Source organism: Rattus rattus, chromosome 9 (assembly GCF_011064425.1).
Source record: "Rattus rattus isolate New Zealand chromosome 9, Rrattus_CSIRO_v1, whole genome shotgun sequence".
NCBI lineage: Eukaryota > Metazoa > Chordata > Mammalia > Rodentia > Muridae > Rattus > Rattus rattus.
In genome coordinates, this window is record NC_046162.1 from 12,739,388 (window position 1) to 12,753,978 (window position 14,591).

Below are 14,591 nucleotides of genomic sequence, written 5' to 3' on the forward strand. Positions count from 1 at the left end.
GGCCTGTGTGGTCATCACTTGGGTCAAGCAGCCCCATGGAAGTGACACCTGCTGAAGAACCTGAGGGCAAAGTCAAGTCACTCTTACCTACAGTGGTACCACTGTACCCAAGGCAGTGCTGGACAGCCAGTATAGAGCTCTGAAAGAGAGGGTGGAAATATACAATGTAACTACATGACTTCTCCAGGGTCAATATGTACAATGTAACCACATGACCATGCACCAGATACAAGTGAGCCTCAAACCCTGCAGTAACACTGACTGTGCTGTATTCTGTGCCTCCCCATCCCTGTGCTTACTAAGTTCTATGGAAACAGCACACATTTCACTGTTCAGAGTGGGTGTGCCTACAGATGCATGGCACCAATATCGGCTTTTAACATGAGCTCTGGGCATCTGAACTCAGATCCTCATATGTGACCAGCCAGCACGTTATCAACTGAGCCATCTCCCCAGCCCCTATCCCTCCTGCTTTAGCGATGAGAACACTCACTCCTAGAGGGAGAAAGATATTTCTTAGGGACACAACCAGGAAACAGCAACATCGGCCAGGAGTTCATCTCCCAGATTTCAGCCTCAATGTAACCTCCACAAGAGAAGTATTACTTCACACTTCTGAAACCCAGTTACAACACTTCCCATTCTGGCAGGCTTTTTCCTCACAACTTGCTTTGTCTCCCCACAGTATTCTCTGCCTGTGACATTTTTGCATAATACCATCTTCTCAAATTTGACCATAAACATAAAAAGAAGGACCTTCACTTACCAGTGTTAGAACCCCACCATCCCAAATAGTACCTGCACCTAACAGATGTATAATATATCTCTGGGATATAAACTGAGTCAAGACCCAGGCATTAAATGACATCATTGTATTTTCTGTAGTCTCCTTCACTCATGGCTTCACAGAGTGAAATGTTGCAGGAAGTACTTAGGGAAAAAGAACATGGCATGTTACAATGTGGGTCCACCCTACACCTTGCTAGATTCCTCTGCCTGAGAGCTAACCTAGAATCCACACAGATGGAGACACACTCTGTCTACATTATATTCCTTTTGTACCAGACTATAAGAGAGTAGGAACAAAACTTGATGCCAAACCCCTAGGCAGAAAACCATGACGACAGTAGCCTGGGCCTAATAAACATGTGATGATTTAGTAATTGAGTCTGATCGCTTCCATTTTCTAATGGCCACGTTTCAACCACATCGCTGTACATGACAATTGTCCCATAGATATTCCTGGCATCATTTCACACGGCCAAAGAATTACTTGAAGAAGCTGGAAATTCCAGGTGTCTTCTCAGGCATGCTTGCTGTGCAGGGGTGAAACGTGAAGGTCACACAGCCCTCCATACCATGTCCCCAGGCCTGTGTGATCACCATTCGGGTCAGGCAGCCCCATGGAAGTGACACCTGCTGAAGTACCTTCCAGCATGTACAGTGAATTTCTCTCTGTAGCCTGTAGTGCTTGAGACCAGGGCTGTATAGCCTCCAGATGGAGATGTATGGTCATAAATCTGATTGTTGGTGGCTTAAATGGGAAATGTCTACACAGGTTGCTGTGTGAAAGCTGGAATCCCCAACTGATAGTACAATTTTGGAAGGTTATGGGAACTGTAGGCAAGTGGAGTCTAGCTTGGAGGAAGTAGGCCTGTAGATGTGTAGGTAGGTCCTTAGAACTCTCCCCACCTCTCCCTCCCTCTCCTTCCCCCTCTCCCTCCCTCCTGCCTTCTTTCTGGTCAGTCATTAAGTGGAAACTTCTTTTCTGCCAACCTTCCCAATACCATGATACCCTGATATTCTCACCCTTTGTTCCCTGGACTTAACCCTCCAGAACCTGGAGCTAAGGTCAAACTCCTGGGCTGGACTCTCCTGTGTCCTGTTGCAGCTTTGCAGAAGTGAATAGTACAAAGGTCGTTTGCTTTGCCTCACCCTGGTTGAGCCTCAGTTTGGACTCTGCCTCTTTCTAGCAGTATGCTCTTAGAGAAGAAACTGCTTGACCTAAGTTCTGAAAGTCACCATTTTGAAAGTTATAAATAAATAAATAAATAATGAATGAATGTTTATTGTGGTTATTTGTGATGTGATAAAAGTTACATGGATACAGTGGCTGAGTAAACCACTTTACATTGAGTAAGGGGCATTTTTTCCTCAGATTTTCATTCTATCTCAAGGAACTTCCTACTACCCCTCAGCCTCCCAGGATCTCTGTGACTCTGACTTGAGGAGCATCCTTGACAGTCAGGTAACTTACTCATCTCCTGAGCTAATATATCATCAGAAAAGCCTGGGCTCTGCAAATATAAGAATCACTGTGCAGCCCACTAACATTAGTCTTCTTTATTTTCCTCCTCCGAATTCCTATAGATGAGGCGCTCTATAGCCAACTGGAGGTTATCAAAAAACACAGTGTTTTCTTTTGTTAAGAATAATTTGTAACCTGGCCACTCAGCACCACGCGGCTGACATTTTTCTGTCTGACATAGTAGGGTGAAATTGGTATTCAGAGATGCAGACTTGGACTTTCCTTCTGTCTTACATAATGCATTGGGGAAGCCTTTGTGAAGAAGATAGGCCTAGGGTTGTTGGTGTAGTTCAGAGAGAAGCTGAGAGAAAGCAGCTCTGCGTAAAAGAAGGAAAGAGACGTGCAGAGCTCCTGAGCAGGAGAAACAGATAAAAAGGACCAGAGTCACGGAGACCCTGGGAAGCCAAGGGCTAATGGAAAGTGTCTCGAGACAGAATGGAAATCTGAGAAAAAAAATGCATGCCTCTTACCCGACATAAAGTTCTTTACTCATCTACTGAATCCATGAAACTTTCATCACATTGGAAATATTTTACATCTGTGTGTCTGTCCTTCTCCCCCCTCCCTCCCTCCTTCCCTTCCACCCCCTTTCTCTGTGAGTGTGTATGTGTTATGTGTTATGAGTATGTGCGAGTGTGTGTTGTGTTATGAGTGTGTGTGTGAGATGTGGTGTGTGTGTGAGTGTGTGTGTTGTGTTATGAGTGTGTGTGAGATGTGGTATGTGTGTGAGTGTGTGTGAGTGTGTATGTGTTATGAGTGTGTGTTGTGTGTTGTGAGTGTGTGTGTGGTATGTTTGTGTGTGTGTAGTGTGAGTGTGTGTGTGGTGTGTTTGTGTGTGTGTGAGTGTGTGTGTGTTATGTGTTGAGAGAGAGAGAGGGAGAGGGAGAGGGAGGGAGGGAGAGAGAGAGAGAAAGAGGATGCTAGGCTATACTGCTAATGTAGGTAGCCACTCCTTAAGCGATGTTCTCTTCAACACTCAATGCTTTGTCATGTTATTTATACATAAGGAAGGAAAAGAATTTGGTTGGAATTGGTTGAGAAAGAGGGATGGGGCCATGATCAGGTGTCTGTTAGACAGGATGGCAGCTTTCAATGAGGAGAAACCATTCAGCTTAAATCTAATTAGTTCTTTATAGGCTCTTATTTCAAATGCCTCTCCCCAGCAGATATTGATCTGGGAGGCTGTGGAGGTTTGAGAAGCTAGCGTCCTGCTGCAGAGAGTAGGATGTTAAGGGCTGGCCACTGAAGTTAGACCTGTTACTGCCTTGTTCTTTGTTTCTTAGCCCGTGGTTATGGGGACAGCCTCTGCCACATGCTCTCACCACCACGATCTGCCACATGCTCTCACCACCACGATCTGCCACATGCTCTCACCACCACGATCTGACTTGCTCCACCTTGTCTTTCCCATCTTGACAGAGAGAAGCCATGAACTGGAAATCTTCCCTTTTGAATTCTTCCTATCGGGTACAGTAGTCAATGAGACATAAGAGTAACCAGTACAGAAACGCAGCTTAAGCTCCATGTGGTGGTTTGAATACGCTTGGCCCATGGGAAGTGCTACTATGAGGAAGTGTGGCCTTGTTGGAGAGAGCGCTTCATTGTGTAGGTGGGCTCTGAGGGCTCCTAGTGTTCAAGCTCCGCCCAGTGCAGGAAATTCAGTTTCTTCCTGGTTGTCTTCACAACAGGATGAAGAGCTTTCAGTTTCTTTTCCAGCACAGCTATGGTGTCTCTGCACAGCAAGGAAAACCTAACTGAGATATGCCCACAGTTGGAGAGGCAGTGCTGGCTAGGCTCAGTAATGCACTCCTATTCAGGAGTGGACAGATCACTTAGTGTGATTAGAAGACAGAACATAGAGTGGCCGGTTGCTATAGAGTCCCAGAACTCAATGCAGGACATGAGTCTGAGCAGGAAAAAACCACTGTGTAAGCTTTGTTCCTACTTCTGTAGATTGAGTTCAGTTCCCTTGTTAGCCACTGAAAGTGTTGTTCTCCTTCCTCTTTAGATAGAGGCCACTTTCTTGGTTCCTGTAGATCTCCCACTGGCAGCAGGCAGAAAGAGCTGCAGCTAGAACAACACACCCAGAAAATCGCCCCATCAACCTGCACCCACCTCCCCAGGAGCTGAGTGTCACCTGGAATTCCCTACCCAGGGAATGAGGCCATAGCTCAGACAGTACAGCCCCTGCCTAGCCATGGGCTCAAACGTCACAAAAAGGGGCTGTAGAGGCGTATGCCTGAAAACCTCAGCACATGGTGGTAAACTCAGAAGGATTGGGACCTAAAAATGTGTGTGTGTGTGTCTGTGTGACTGTGTATATACCTATATGGGTATGTGCATGCATTTGTGTGCATATGTCTTATATATTCTTCTATGATACTTTCCTATATCCTAGTATCCTTCCTATATCATAGTCCAAAGTATTTTCCAGACCACAAGCCTTTTAATTCTCAGAACATTCCTAAGACACAGACGTTGCTTGTGTCCATTTCCAGGTTAAGAATGTGAGTGTTGGAGAAGCCAGCCTTCCTAGCTAGCGGTGCCGAGCTGGGACTTAAACCAGGCAGGCTGGCTTCTGAGATGATGTGTGCTATGCTGGCACTTTCCTTGAGTGAGAAAGGCAGCTTTGAAAATGGAGTTGTAATGCGATCCAATGTTTATTTCTGAAGCCCATATATCATTTCTTTGTGTCTATATATACATGGGAATGAATGGAAAACAACAGGTCTGCATAGCTTGCTCAGCGGCCTTTTCACAGCAGTGATTCTGAGCAGAGGGGGCCGCGTCAGCTTTTACTTCCTCCTTTCTACATCTTAAAATTGCTGGTTTATTTTCCACATAAGAGTGTGTTATTTTTATAAACAGAAAAGAAGTAAACAAGGCAGCTTTCACTTTGGAGAAAGACTAAGCAAATCTGCTGCTAGCCTGAGGCTTGTTTAGAAGTGATCTCCAAAGCCAGGCATATCTCTCTCTCTCTCTCTCTCTCTCTCTCTCTCTCTCTCTCTCTCTCTCTCTCTCACACACACACACACACACACACACACACACACACACACACAGAGAGAGAGACAGACAGACAGACAGACAGACACACACACACACACACACACACACACACACACACTCACACATCCATCCTGCTGGGGATCTCTGGGTTGTTGTTCCCTGGGGTCTCCAGAGATATACATTCTCTCCAAGCTTCTCCAGCTCTCAAATAGGTCTCATAGATAAATAACCATGCTTACTTTATGGCTAATTTAGAGCTTTAATTTGCCATATCTGACCTTTCTGGCAGATCAAATTAATTACCATCTGTCTTGGTGTTCTCAGGCTGCCATGGCAAACTATCACAGACTGGCCCGATCTTGAAGAACAGAGTTATTTTCTCCGAGCGCTGGAGACTCACCAGTCTACAGTGAAAGTCTGCCAGGGACTGGTTGTATGGAAGGATCTTCTCCTGTGTTGTAGACGTTACCCTGTCCTCTTCTTTCATGGGTGTGTGTCTGCTGGAGCTAATGGGTGAGCATTCTTGTCTCTTTTAAGGACACTAATGACTGTGGGGTCAGAATCAAACCCTTAGAACCTCATTTATCCCTAGGTGTGGCAAGTACCTTCCCCTAATGAATAAAGATTTCAGGGACCAATCACTGGGCGAGGAGTAGGCGGGACTTCCAGGTGGGAGGGGGGAATAGAGGAGGAGAAAGGGCTTTTTGGACCAGGTGAGCTTGGGGTACAAGATGTAAGAACTAAAAGCCCCCATAAGATGGCGGATCCGTTGGGATCCATGCCGGAGGCTTTAATTTAGAATGGCTTACTTATTAGGATAGTAGTTGTTGCTCCCAGCGATCGTTTTACCAGTTGATTCTGAACTAGGACTGTGTGGTGTTTTCCTTTACTCGGTGACTCAACTGAGTTCCAGTCAGCCACAGAATTTAGATGCATGGGGCTGGCTTGGTCGAGACCTGCCATGGGAACTTAGCTAGTCCGGTGGAAAGATTTCAGAGCAAAGGTCAGAGAGTCTGCTGAGATGAGAACACCCCTCTGGTGCCATGTGCACCCCACCCCGCTTTCCCAAGGCACCTAGTTACTTACCTCCTCCCTTAACTATGGTTTCCATGACTGTGACAAGACACCATGACCACAAGCAACTTGGGAAAGAAAGGGTGTGTTTTAACTTACTTTTCCACGTGACAGCCCATCACTAAGCACACAGCTGAGGCAGAGGCCATGAAGGGTGCCTCTTAAAGGGTTGCTCCTTGATGCTTCTTCAGCTCACTTTCTCGTAGCCCCCAGGACCCAAGGGTGATACCTCCTACAATGGGCTGAACACTACATCAATCACTAATTTAAAAAGCACCCTACAGGCTTGCCCACAGCTGCATCTGATGGAGGCCCTTTCTCACCTAAGGCTGCCTCCTCTTAGGTGGCACCAAGCTCATTCACAAATACAACCTCACAAGGGTCAGAGAATCAGCGTATGAGGTTATTTCGATTCTTTTATTTTAAGATAGCTCGACTGCAACACGTATGTTTTCCTTTTGTTTTAATTCTCGTGTGTGCACATGTACGCACTTCTTTGTGTGTGGATATGCCAGCATGTGCATTGAGACGTGTGTTTAGTCCATAGACATTGTATCGGTCATGAGGAACATGGCCTCCATCTTTGTCTCTGCTCACTTCAGCTAGAAACTCTCGTCCCAGTTTCTGTAACTAAGGCCTAGAGCTCCTCTGTATGTTTTTGAGTGTATTAGTTGGAATGGTTTTATAAAATGGTTTTTGACATTTTCTTCTTAGATGGAGGAAACAAATGCAGTGAAATTTGTGACTTGGTTTGGTTAGCTTTCATCCAGAGTAACTGGATGAGGCTGAAATACATAGGCTTGGGGACAGACAAAGTTCAGTCCAGGTCAGTCACTGACATGGCCTGTGTGTCAAGTGTGTGTTAACAAAGCGATAACCACAGGATCTCAAGTGCTGCAGAGTCTGGTTTGGCAGTGCTGGGCAATGAGTGGTCACCTGGGATCCCAACACCAAAGGCCAGTGCCCAGTTTGGGGTGCACGAGTCAACAAAAGAACAAACCGTGCAGATGACGGGTGAGCCTAAATGCCAAAGAATTTTATTAAGCAGCAGAGGAAGGCATGCACCTGCGACCAGTGCTAGGGGACCTTGACTCAATGGCTGCTGGATCTTGTAACCAAAAGGAAGGGTGCATGGTACCTCTGCCTGGTTCCTGTGTGAGGGTTAAAGGAAAATCTTGGAAAGGGGAGAGAGACTGCAGGAGAAGCAGCCATCCTCATACTCTTAGTCATTTGCCTCTGCAGGAATCAGGGTGTCTTCAGTTGCAGTTAGCAATAGTAAGCCTTCCAGGGCAGGTGGCATCCTGACCAGCTGGTGGGGTCTACCTCCTGGTCTCATCTCCCTGAACCTCCATTTTCCCCATCAGTGAATGTGCACAACAAGGCATGTCTCTATGAAAGTGACAAAAGGAAGAAATGGGGCCACAAAAGCCACAATGGCAGGGGTAAGGCCATCAGTTGGCACATGTGGCAAGACCTACATCAATGTCAATTCAATTCAATGTGACATTGAAGTGTCTGACTTGCCACTTAAAATCAGACCATTAGCCAAGTCCCAAGCCTGTTGGGGAGGGAAGAACTGGCTCAGATTCACCAGCATGAAAGCAAGGAGAGGAACTCATGATTTCAGTTCATTTAACTCTGTTGGAAGGCACACACACACACACACACACACACACACACACACACACACACACACACACACTATGTGTGTGGCTTTAGGCAATCTGAATACCTCACTGAAACTCTGACCCTATTTATAAGTGGGAACATTAGTCACCTTAAGGAAGTGTTGTGGGATTAAATTCGGCTACTCGCACACCAGCCTGTGATTTCACATGTGTTTATAATTATTATGTGCAGTTTTTGTCTAGTTTTATTATTCCAGAATTAAACTTCATGTCACTACTGTAAAGGAGAAAACACCACCAGCATTTACAGTAGCAGATGTCATGTGTGGAAGATGTGCCTTATAAAAAACAAGCTGGAAGTGAGGTGATGTTATTTAAAGTTGGGTTATGAATGTCACCTGCTGGTGGCTCTAAATTTGAGGTGTGCTCCTTTTGTGTTAATTTTTTTAAAAGACAATTTTTAGAGAGGTGTGTACCTCGCACCATCGTAAAACAGCAACCACAGGTGCTCTCCTTCAACTTCTGAGCTCCCAGGAAGAGAGGAGGAAGTCAAGCATGTAAGGAAGTCCTCTAGGTCCTAGACTCTTATGGTGGAGAAAAAGCAGTCAATCTCTGCTACAGGGCCTGAAGGCAGAGAAGATGGGGCTAGTGGGCATGAGCAGGGGCTTGCTCAGGACTATAGCTGCACTCTTTCTTCCCTCAGGACTTTCCTGAGAGCTGGTTGCCCATCCTGTTTGCTACTGAAGGTTGGAGATACAGTTACACCATGCAGAGGCTATAATGTGTCTTCAGGATAGAACCAGTTTAGGTCGGGGCAGCATCAGTTATAGTGAGTATAGATGAATTATCCACTCCATGTTTATTATGACCTCTCCCAACACTTCACTCCTATGGTCTAATCACCCATAGAGGACACTGCATCCACGTCATCAAATATTGCCTATGGTGGGGATACTGGATAATAACTGAAGTTGATAAGAGATCTAGAAATATAACTTCTAGTCAATATTCCAACCAAAATCTCAGCAGATGGGTTGATCTTCATGTTGACTAGAACAAAATTTCGGATACCTGAAACAATATTTTAGAAGAATAATCATACCCAAAGTAAGAAATATTGAAGCTAGAAAGGATAAGTGTTCTAGAAAAGGAGAAAATGGGAAACAGAAGTTGAATATTTGTAAATGAATGCTTAAAGTTAATATAAGATGGAGTTATGTGTATGTATGTTCATGGATGGATGGATACATGGGTACATGGGTGTGTTGGCAAGTCTATGGATTCGTGGATGATCGAATAGATTGATGGATGAGTATGCATGTGCATGGATGTATGAATGGATAAATGGATGAATGAGTAGGTAGGTGGATGGATACATGGATATGTGGCTGTATGCATGGATGAATCCATCATTCCATCCATGTATACCTGGATTGGAGGATGCAAGATTATTTACATGGATATATAGATGGGTGAACTCTGGACATGTGGATGGATGGATGGATGGATGGATGGATGGATGGATGGACAATGGGTGGATGATAGATGATAATAGGTGAATGGATGATGGATGGATAATTGATGAATGGATGATGGGTGAATGGATGATGGATGGATGAAAATCATGATGGAATCCAAATGATTTTTCTAGAACAGGCTAGCAATAGTGGGTAGAAACAGAAACAGATATTCCATAGAAGAAAAGACTACTTTTAGGAGAAGAGTTTTAACTTTTTTGCATGCAATCTAGAAGAAATATTTTAAAGATGAAACTTCTGCTGCTCTTTTAAGGCATAAATGATGAGAGCCTAGAAAATGTCAAGAACACAACCCTGAAGTGTACATAGGTCATGTGAAGAACACACACTCACAAACAATTATTTTACAGGCCATAAGTTGAAAAGAAAGCAAAACAAAGCAAGTTCATAGGATATCTGGAGGGAAGAAAAGGAAAGGGGAATGATATAATTATGTTTTAATAATATATATATTTAAAAAGAAAAAATAAAAATGGTTTTCCTTCATTATCCCATGGTTCACTTTGAACATCAAATATGGAAGCTGAGGTTGATATCTCAAGAAGTCCTAACCTGTCAATCAACCAGGACAGTTAATATTTTAAGCTGGCACCCACCAGCCCACAGATGTTTATTTTCCTTAACAAGGCCCTAACTCCCATGAGCCACAAGAATGGAAGTCCGTGTCCTTTCCTGTCTCAATGAGCCAGTATCTTAAAAAATAGATATGTATTTAGGGTTCTCAAAGAGATAATGAGCAATTTCTAATAATTATTTGAAGCTATTAGAGTTGGTCCCACTACAATTAATGCAACTGTTGAATCTTGATAATACCGGAAAGATAATTTTAGCCTAGTTCAAGGATGGCTGCCAAGATGTGTTCAACAATAGAACTGAATTTTCAAACATACAGATGTAATTTTTTTTCAAACAGTCCAAATGGAAGTGAATTGAGTTTCAATGCAATGAGAGTGTCTTGTAAGTTTCCTAGAACATTCAGAATTGAAAGGCAGATGTTCCCAGGAAGGGAACAAATTGGTGAGGGCTCTGGCCTGGTTCCCTAGGATTTGGATACAGTGTCAATATAGAGTATCAGCTTGTAGGAGAGCAACAGAAGGTTCTTAGAGTTGGGACTTCTGTATTCAATTCCAGTGCAGCCTTAACAAGTTGTAATAAATGCAATGACCAAAAATATCATGTTGACTTTCTATCAGTTCTGGAAACTAGAAGTCCAGCTCTAAGGCCCCTAGCACTGGATCCTTCTGAGGACTCTGAGGAGAACCCAATCCCCAGTTCCCTTGGCTTCTGCTGTTGCTACTCCTAGCATTCTTGGTCTTACTCCAGTCTGTCCCATTCATGCCACCCTCTCCTCTCATTTCTCCTCTCCTCTCCCCTCCCACTTTCTCCTCTCATTTCTCTCATTCTCTTTCCACTTCTTACTTCATTGCGCCTACCCTGATACAGGATATGCTCATGTTGAGAACTTTAATTCCATATAAAAGGATATTTTCAGAGAAGTTCCCATTAATTCCTAGATTTGACTCCTAGGCTATGTATTTAGAAATTATCTCTCAGCCCACAATAAGGTCTAAGACAAATGGCCCCTGTGTTTGACTTTGTCCCTGTGAGGGTCTCCATCACACATCCTATCACTTTGTCACAGACACAGACTCCCTTTCTGTTCTGCAAACACATAACGCTTATGTGTAACCAAGAACCTGCTCTGCCCTTAGACTCCTCACCTTTGTAAGACCCAAGAGAAACAATTTAAAGAAAGAAAGATGGGCTTTGGTCCACGCTTACTTGGACCAGGAGTCAGGATATTATGAGGAGGAAGTACAGGAACAGGTATGCTCACCTCAGGGCAGCCATAAAGGAGGGAGAGAGAGAGAGAGAGAGAGAGAGAGAGAGAGAGAGAGAGAGAGAGAGAGAGAGAGAGAGAGAGAGAATTGCCTTTAATCTACTTCCTCCAAGCAGGGTCTTCCTCATTATAGCCTGTTGATCAAGTTAGCCCCTCATGGTCAGTCACCTTCCAAGAGTGCTCCTGCCAGGGGCCAAGCCTTCTGAAACATCTCACATCTAAACCATAGAGCACCAGGCTGCTGTGCTACCATCCTGCCCCTTGGGCATTCCGTCCACCTTCCCTGACTAGGGGTCCTTCTTGTCTACTCTTACAGACAGTCATGTCATTTCCAGTCCCTCTCTACCATGTGATTCCATTTCCCCCACCCACCGTATCATCTGAAATTGTTGCAGGTGTGTTTATGCTTTTCTTTTCTTCACTAAATGATGTAGCCTTTCCCCGTGTGTTATCGACCAAAGCAAGATCTACAGTGATCCAAGCAATTTCTGCCCTATTGTAGATGCTCAGTGAAGTGCTGTTAAGTCAATGACTGACTGACTATATAATTCAGCCCTCAGGCATCACAAAGTCAAGTTCATAATGTGAGAAATTGTCTGACTTTCAAAAATTGAGGGGAGGTTTTCAGAATCAAAGCCACAAGATATACAACAAGGAGCCTTCTCTTGTTTGCAGAGATAACGTGGTGTAAAAAGGGCTTATTCTCCAAAGCAAATGTGTAAACATTGTTGATGGCAATGTAAATTAATATAGCCATTATTGCAAGTGGCATAAAACTGACAATAGTACTGCCATTTGGCCCAGCAATGGTTCTGCTGGATGCAAACATCCAAGAGGGACAAAGGAATCACAAAGCAACCCCCAGGCCTAGGGAGGTGGCTCAGTTGGTAAAATGCTTGCTGTGCAAACATGAGGACCTGGGAGTCGGGGTGTATGCCTGCAATATCACCTCAGCTCTTAGGGAGTCGGAGATGAGTGAGCCCTGGGGCTTGCTGGCCAGCTGTCAGAGCCAAGTCTGTGCCCATTGTCACAGTAAAGAAGTTCTATGTACACACATGTGTATGCACACCTACATACGCATACATATACCCACACCCATGTCAACATGCAGAGAAAGAGACAGACACACAGACACACAGATACACACACAAACACACACACAAAGGGAGACAGACACATACAGAGAGAGACAGTCAGACACACAGAAAGACAGACTGACAGAGAGACAGACCCACAGAGATAGACACAGAGAGAAAGAGACAGACATATAGAGAGAAAGAGACAGAGAGACAAAAACAGACAGACAGACAGACACAGAGAGAGAGAGAGAGAGAGAGAGAGAGAGAGAGAGAGAGAGTCCAATTCCAGTTATTTCAGGCCTATTCACAATCTCCAAGTTATAAAAGCAGTCCAAGTGTCCAGCAATGGATAACGGGGTAATCAGAAGGGGCAGGTTACATTGGAGTGCAGTTCTGCACGAAAACACAAACTCTTGTCCTTTCCACAGCGTGGATGAACTTGGAGAACGTTATATTAAGTGAAATAAGCCAGTCACAGAAAGAAACATGCCTTGTTTTCTTACTCGCCTTCTGAAAGCTTAAATAGTTGCTGGTACCACGGAAGTGGAGTAGTGGCACCAGCAAGGGCAGAGGATGAAAGGGCAGAGACGGCCAGAGAGGGATACCGTGAAGGTAGAGGAGATGGTGATTCCAGTGCTCGGTAGAACAGTGGGTAAATACGGTTAGAATTCAAGCAGTGAGGAGAGGACATTTGGAATTTTTCCAACACAAAGAAATGATAAATGTTTGAGGAGACAAAAATGCTAATTACTATACACTTGGATCAAAATGTGGCACAGGTTCCACAAGTGAATAACTGCCCCATTAGGGAAAAGTGCAGTAAAATTAAAATTAGTGTGGCTTCAGTGTCTTTGTCGAAACACAGCATCCATCCCAGCTCCCCAATGACCAGCAAAGATTTTTTTCAAGTTTTATTTGAGTTTTGAGTTCCTCCTCTCTAAGTCCAGAAAGGAAAGGAGGATGTGCAGAGCTGTGGACTGGTGCGAAGGCCAGATGAGTTATGCACGAAGTGCTCACTGTACCCCAAGCTATGCCATACCTATTACCAGGTAACCCCACCCCTGCTCTCCAGTGAAATCCCAACTGTAGTCCCCATCTCTTGAAGGAGACATGGGATTCTAAGTTTTAGCCTGTGGACTTGCTGCAGAACTCCAGAAAATATGCCCGTGGGTCCCAGTGGTTTGTGGTGGTACCCAGGCAGTTCGAGGAGAATCTTCTGGGTAGTCAAGATGGAGTAGATGCTCACTTCAGCAACTCCATTCTTTGGGTGAGTAATGACTATGACCATCTAAGGGTCATAAAAGTCTCAGCTGTAATGGTGCTTGCTCCCAGCCAGAGGGCCTGAATTCTAACCCCAAACCAGCATCCAGAAAGAGTGGTAAGGCACTGAGTGGACCATGCCTCAGGCCTCTGTGTATAACTGCAGAGAGACTAGACTCCTGTAACTGTTCTGTGTGCCTGGAAGTCATGCAGCCTGCTCAGTATTCCATCATCTAAGGGCTTGGTGTCCTCTAAGCAACTGGTATGTGTGGTGGTGATGGTGGTGGTGGTGGTGGTGGTGGTGTGTGTGTATCTGTATCTGTGTCTGTGTGTACAGTCATGTTCATGTGTGTGATACATATGCATATGGATGTCAGGAGCAACCTCAGATTTCAATCTTTGCCATCCACTTTGTTTGAAGCTGGGCATCTTGTTGATCACTGCTGTAATACCAAGCTGGCTGGCTCATGAGCCTCCTGGGATTCTCCTGGATCCATCTCCCATTTTGCTGCAGGAGAGCTAGAAATATTATTATTATTATTATTATTATTATCATTATATTGACACTGATACTGCATTCAACTTTGGGAATCTGAACTCAAGGTCTCACATTTATATGACAAATGCTTTACCTGTCCAGTCACCTACCCAGGACCATCACTGTGATTTCTAGGGAGTTCTGTCTGTTCCTTTCTATACAGACACCTCATCCCTTTCATCCCTGTACAATAGCCACAAAACTCAAAACATTTCCTACACCTTAATTAAGAATGTCAGAGATAGGATGACTTCAGGGCTGAGAGATAAGGCCTGTCAATACAGGCCCATGTGTTTGGTTGTAACTGACATCCTCAG